Here is a 6823-nt window from a genome sequence, read left to right as displayed (position 1 = left end):
AGCACTAAGTCTAGAATGGCCTCTCCCCTCGTTGGCCTGTCAACGTACTGAGTTAGGAAACTCTCCTGAACACACCTTACAAAAACAGCTCCATTCAAATCTTCTGCTCGAAGGAGGTTCCAATCAATATTGGGAAAGTTAAAGTCACCCATTACAACAACCCTACTACGTCCACACTTTTCCAAAATCTGCCGACCTATGCTTTCTTCCATCTCCCTGCTGCTACTGGGGGGCCTGTAGTAAACCCCTAAAGGAGACTCAAATGAGACTCAAATCTTCATAATTTTAAAAGTGCCAAAATTTGAAAAGTTCCAGACCTAGTGAAAGGTTAACAGCACCTCTAGTGTATGCTTGGACACACAGCTTTTGTCTCTTCAACTCAATCCTGCATCTTTTTTGTTTTAGCAAAATCATGATCAATGCTTTTCTGAAGTTTCCTTTGTCCCCTTATTTCATTTCCCAAAATATTTTAAAATAGGCCATTTCATCTCTAGTCCTCACTATTGAAGTTAAGCTTTACTACAATCTACATTCATACTTTCCCAGGAGCTGGACCAATATCCAGTGTAATCCTAAGTATTTCCTTAATCTAAAACTGTTTAAACTTTCAAAATTGTAATCTGAAATTATCTAATCAATAATTTGTCATATTTATTTTCCCAATTCACAGGTTAGCTTACCTAAATAAAAAAACTGAAAGAACTGCAATGCTGTAAATCTGAAACTAAAACAGAAATTACTGGAAAAGCTCAGCAGATCTGGCAGCATCTGTGAAGACAAATCAAAGATGACATTTTGGGTTGACCGACCCTTCCTCAAAACTGATAGTAGCTTAGAGAATGTTGTTTTATATGCAGAAGATCAGGTGGAGGCAGGAGATAAAGAGTAAAGGATAGGCAGGGATAGAGCCCAAACAGAAAGAACAATTAGATAACAATCGTGGCACAGTGGTTAGCACTGTTGCCTCACAGCGCCAGAGACCCGGGTTCAATTCCCGCCTCAGGCGACCGACTGTGTGGAGTTTGCATATTCTCCCCGTGTCTGCGTGGGTTTCCTCCGGGTGCTCCGGTTTCCTCCCACAGTCCAAAGATGTGCAGGTCAGGTGAACTGGCCTGCTAAATTGCCCGTAGTGTTAGGTAAGGGGTAAATGTAGGGGTATGGGTGGGTTGCGCTTCGGCAGGTCGGTGTGGACTTGTTGGGCCGAAGGGCCTGTTTCCACACTGTAATGTAATGTAATCTAATGTAATCTAATCTAAATCTCGCTCGGAGGGTGAATAGCTACTAATGGGGACTGTTAGTGGCTAACAATGGGTTGGGTGTAATGGCAGACAATGTGATAATAAAGACTGGTGTGTGGGGATTGGGGTAAGGACATGGGAGAGCTCAAGCTCTGAAGTTGGTGAACTCAATATTGAGTCCAGAAGGCTGCAGGGTCCCCAAGTGGAAAGCGAGATGCCGTTCTTCCAGCTTGCACTGAGCTTCACTGAAATACTGCAGCAAGCCTGAGTCAGAGATGTTGGCCGAGGAACAGGGTGGTGTTGAAGTGGACAGGGTGTTAACGAAGTGACCACTTCGCAGAACACCTCAGTTCTGCTGGCAAAAAAGACCCTAAACTTGCAGGTGCCTGCCATGTTAACAAACAACCCTGTTTCCCTGACTGACATTTCTATCTCAGGCTTGCTCCAGCAAAGCTCAGTGCAAGAGAAAGCACAGCACCTCACTCTCTGCTTGAGACCGGAGTGACTGGAAGCAGGTGGACTTTGTTAACTATGAGGTTCATGATTGGGATTGTTAACCTGGGTCCACAGGCCAGATAGCGCATTGGGGTGGGCAAGAGCCCAATGGTAAGTAGCGGCAGACCAAGAGCTGGAAGGTAGGTAGGCTGTCCTCAGCGCTGTCACCTCCCGCAGGTACCGCGGCGGGCTGTCCTAAAGGTGGTCGGAAGGCGCAAAGGGCGGTTAGGGAAGCCAGAAGATGGGTAGGCTGCCTTGACTGCTGTTGTCCTCGGTTGTGGGGGGTGGGGGACGCAGGTGAAGCAGGACGGGCTGTCTTAGAGGTTGTCGGAAGGTGTGTCAGTGCGGACTGAGAGCCAGAAGCGGCGTAAGGGCGGCTGCCTCAGTGGCCAGAAGGTGGGAGGGATGGGTGGATTGCTGGGCGTGTGTACTGTATGCACTTTTTTTTATATGTAATTGGACTGTCTTATGTATAAATTTCATTGTTACTCATTTAAATTGATTGAAACTGGGATTTGAGGTTTGTCCTCATTTCTCTGAAAACTGGCTGAATGGTAGGGTTTGGGGCCTGGCTTTGCCATTCCCCTCCCTTGTAAAATTGCTGTTTCTCAGTATACAGCTGTTAATGTTAATTGTTTTGCAAACTGTGCATTGTTTAATAAAATAATAGTAACAGGAGAAAAAAAAATAACTTGGAGATTAGGGAAAAAAGAAAAAAAAAGCAGGAGATTTAGAAACTCCTCAGAAATAAAAATAACCAAGAGATTTAGAACCTCCTTAATTTGGGGGACTGACTCTGTGCTGGCTGGGCCACAGTCAGTGTGTTACTGCTGCTTTCCAATTTTTTTTTGGGGGGCGGGGGGAACGGGAATCCTAATTCCCGAACTGGCTGAATTATTTAGCCAGTTTGTAAACTGGTATTCCTTTTTATTGAGGACTGATTTTCAAAATGCCTGATCTACATAGTTAATGTGTTTCACTCTTCTCTTTCCTTTTGACAAAAGGACGATGTTTTTGTACCAGGCTTAGCCCTTGCACTCTGGCTGTTTGTTTTATTTGGAATGTGTTTTCACTTTTTTGGTGTTTGGACTGAGCCCTTGTGAGAAAATACATCTTTCCAGTTGAGCTGGCCCTCTATGGGTAGGCGAACGTGATAAAGGGCTCAAAATGTTGATTTTCCTGCTCCTAGGATGCGGCCTGACCTGCTGTGCTTTTCCAGCACCACTCAAATCTTGCCTCTATGGGTAGGCCTGGCCCTTTGTGGGTGACTGTGGGCCTCTGTAAAGAATGAAAACCTGTGTGTATGCTGGAAGGTAAGCAATTGCTGCATCCTGGAGTGCACAAAATCCCTGTGAGTTTTTTTTTAAGATTAGGTTAGCTTCCCTACATTATGGGAACAGGCCATTTGGTCTAACAAGTCCACACTGACCCTGTGAAGAGTAACCCACCCAGACCAATTTTCCTTTGACTAATGCACCTGACGCTGTAGGCAATTTAGTATGGTCAATTCACCTGACCTGCACATCTTTGGACTGTGGAAGGAAACCCACGCAGACACGGGGAGACTGTGCAAACTCCACACAGACGGTGACCCAAGGTGGGAATTGAACCCGAGGCCCTGATGCTGTGAGGCAGCAGTGCTAATCACTGTGCCACCATGCTGCTCACAGCACATTTAACTGCATCATTACATTGTTCTGTGTTCCTGTGAGTGAGCTTGGCCCTTTGGATGGACCAGACCTCTGAAGACTGAACACCTATGTGTGTGGTGTGGACTCTGCCTTCGGGAGTAGACCAAACCCCTGTGAGTTAACTGCAGCTTCACAATGTACTGTGTTCCTGAGAGTGGGCCTGGTTCTCCCTGGAAGGGCCAGGCCTCTATGGAGACTAGGTAAAAACAATGACTGCAGATGCTGGAAACCAGATTTTGGATTAGTGGTGCTGGAAGAACACAGCAGTTCTGCCAGCATCCGAGGAGCAGCAAAATCGACGTTTCGGGCAAAAGCCCTTCATCAGGAATAAAGGCAGTGAGCCTGAAGTGTGGAGAGATAAACTAGAGGAGGGTGGGGTGGGAAGAAAGTAGCATGGAGTACAATAGGTGAGTGGGGGAGGGGATGAAGGTGAAGGAGGCCCAGCACCTCCATATTCTCGGCAGAGTGGGAGGGGGAGTTGAAATGTTGGGCCACGGGGCGGTTTGGTTGATTGGTGCGGGTGTCTCGGAGATGTTCCCTAAAGCGCTCTGCTAGGAGGCGCCCAGTCTCCCCAATGTAGAGGAGACCGCATCGGGAGCAACGGATACAATAAATGATATTAGTGGATGTGCAGGTAAAACTTTGATGGATGTGGAAGGCTCCTTTAGGGCCTTGGATGGAGGTGAGGGAGGAGGCGTGGGCGCAGGTTTTGCAGTTCCTGCGGTGGCAGGGGAAGGTGCCAGGATCGGAGGGTGGGTTGTAGGGGGGTGTGGACCTGACCAGGTAGTCACAGAGGGAACAGTCTTTGCGGAAGGCAGAAAGGGGTGGGGAGGGAAATATATCCCTGGTGGTGGGGTCTTTTTGGAGGTGGCGGAAATGTCGGCGGATGATTTGGTAAATGCCTGAACACCTGTGTGTGTATGCTGGGATGTTAGCACTTGCTACATCCAGGAGTTTGGGTGTGGCCTCTGTCTTTGTACTGGAAAATGTATTGAGGATTTTGTGAATTCTGTTACTGCATGTGGGTTTTTTAATTTAATTGTATTTGTATGGGCCAGAGTGGGTTAGTCAGTACATGGGGTGGCTGGGAACTGGAGGGTCAATGATCAGGCTGGGGGACGGAGAGTCTGTTAGTATGCAGGGTGGCTGGGGGCTAGGCAGCTGGCAGCATGCACATTGGAAAGCTGGCCAAGGGATGGCAGTCAGTTTCATGCTGGCTGGGGGCTGGAGGGTTGATGACCGGCCTGGAGGAAGTGGGCTAGGAGAAGCCTGTCAGTGCGTGGGGTGAGCAGGGCCAGGAAACAGAGCGTCCTCACAGGAAAGCCGGTATAGGGCAGGCCGATTGGCACGCTGGGAGGCTAAGCATGAGGCCTTCCCCCACCCCAGAAGGATGACTGAGGTAGGACCGGTCAGTATACAGGGAGCTGGGAGCCGGACAGCTGATGGCTGGTCCGTAGGAATGCTGGCCAGGTTGCAAGGATGCCTATCTTGAAGAAGTTCTCCTCCGCTCTCTACAAGGATTTCAGTGAGGCTCTCTCTCACTGCAACCCCCAGGTCATCTTCTCTGCCCTGATGCCTTTCAACCACAAAACAGACTCGCCGATCTATCACATTCATCCCCACCTCCATCCACCCATTGTACTCTTGGCTGCCTTCTCCCCAGTCCCACCCAGCTCCCATTTATATCTCCACTCCGGAGGCTCCTGCCTCATTCCTGATGAAGGGCTTTTGCCTGAAACATCGATTTTCCTGCTCCTCGGATGCTGCCTGACCTTCTGTGCTTTTCCAGCACCACTCTAATCTAGACTCTGATCCCCAGCATCTGCAGTCCTCACTTTTGCCTAGGAGAAAGGGTCAGTTAGTACGTGGGGCGGCCGGGTGCTGGAAGGCCGACAGCCCGACTGTAGGAAAGCAGGTTGGGGGTGGTTTGGTGAGTACATGAGGTGATCGGGAGGAAAGTGAGCTGGGTAGTCCAGTCAGTACGCAGGGGTGACTGAGAGCCGGGCAGTCGAAGACCGGCCTGGAGAGGGTCAGTCTGTATGCAGGCCGGCCAGAGACCGGAAGGCCAACTACTGTCCTGCAGGAAGACTAGCCAAGGACGGTCTGATCAGTATGTGGTGGGGACGGGTGTCAGGTGTCCTTTTTACAGCTATACTGGGTCTGTGTTCTATGCACTTTTTCATTTGATTACACTGTCTTGCTTGCTTGTTACTGTTATCTTTGTGATAAATGGAAGTGGGATTTGAGGTTTCTCCTCATCTCCCTGAAAAGTGGTTGAACGGTGGGTTTTGGGGTTTGGCTTTGCTGCCCTTTCCCCTGAATATAGTGGTTTGGGAACTGCTTATTTCTGATTATTGTAAATTGTATTTTGTACTGTTACTAAAATTTAACCAGGAGATTTAGAAAAAAATATAACTAGGAGATTAAATCTCCTCCTGGTTAATTTTTTTCGTTTTTATTAGAAACTTGTCAGAAAATGTATATGGCCAGGAGATTTAACCCTCCACAGTTTAGGGGACTGACTCTGTGCTGCTTGGCCATTGTCAGTGTTACTGCTGCTGTTGATTTCTGCTTTTTTTGAGAACCAGATTCCTGAACTGGCTGAATTATGTAGCCAGCTTGTTAACTGGTATTCCTTTTCAAAAACACAAAAATATACCTAGGAGATCACTCAGCATTGCCCTTTGTTCCGAAGGACACTGCTCCTCACTAGGCGAAACTGAGGACTGCAGATGTGGAATATCGGGGTAGAAAGTGTAGTGCTGGAAAAGCACAGCGAGTCAGGCAGCATCTGAGGAGCAGGAGAGTCGACGTTTTGGGCAAAAGCCCTTCATCAAGAAAATGTATTTTCCCGATTGAAGGGTTTTTGCCCAAAATGTCAACTCTCCTGCTCTTCGGATGCTGCCTGACCTGGTGTGCTTTTTCAACAACACATACTCCAACACTGCTTGTCCCTGGCCACTCAGGTGTTTCCTTTCTTCCTGGTGGTGGAACATAAAGCACCTGCTGTGCCTTTCCAGCATCACACTCTAAGTGGAATATAATTAAAGATTTCTGCACTCTTTGTTCTTCACTGTAAATACACCTGAGCACACACATGGGTGCTGGGGAATTAATAAGCACTACTGCTGTTAGATGGTCGTGTGGGGTCTTTTTTTAAAAAAAAACTATAACCTGGAGATTAGAATTTCCTCAGTTGGGACTGACTCCGAGCTGGCTGCTTACAGCCAGTGTACTCTGCACTAGTAAATAAACGGCACCTTGGTGATGGAACCTGGCCCCTGTGCAGTTATTTCAGAGTTGAAACTTTATTGCTGGAACAACACAGCAGGTCAGGCAGCATCCAGGGATCAGGAGATTCGACATTTCGGGCACAGGCCCTTCTTCAGGAATGAGCAG

At 48.1% G+C, this 6823-nt stretch overlaps 1 protein-coding gene across 1 annotated transcript in view; it reads right to left on the bottom strand.

Annotated features, from left to right (window-relative positions):
- Nucleotides 1-6823, bottom strand: part of LOC122550328 (obscurin-like) — a 784231-nt gene that overhangs the window by 400613 nt on the left and 376795 nt on the right. The window lies entirely within an intron of this gene.

Source organism: Chiloscyllium plagiosum, chromosome 5 (assembly GCF_004010195.1).
Source record: "Chiloscyllium plagiosum isolate BGI_BamShark_2017 chromosome 5, ASM401019v2, whole genome shotgun sequence".
NCBI lineage: Eukaryota > Metazoa > Chordata > Chondrichthyes > Orectolobiformes > Hemiscylliidae > Chiloscyllium > Chiloscyllium plagiosum.
This window is presented reverse-complemented; position numbering and strand designations above follow the sequence as displayed.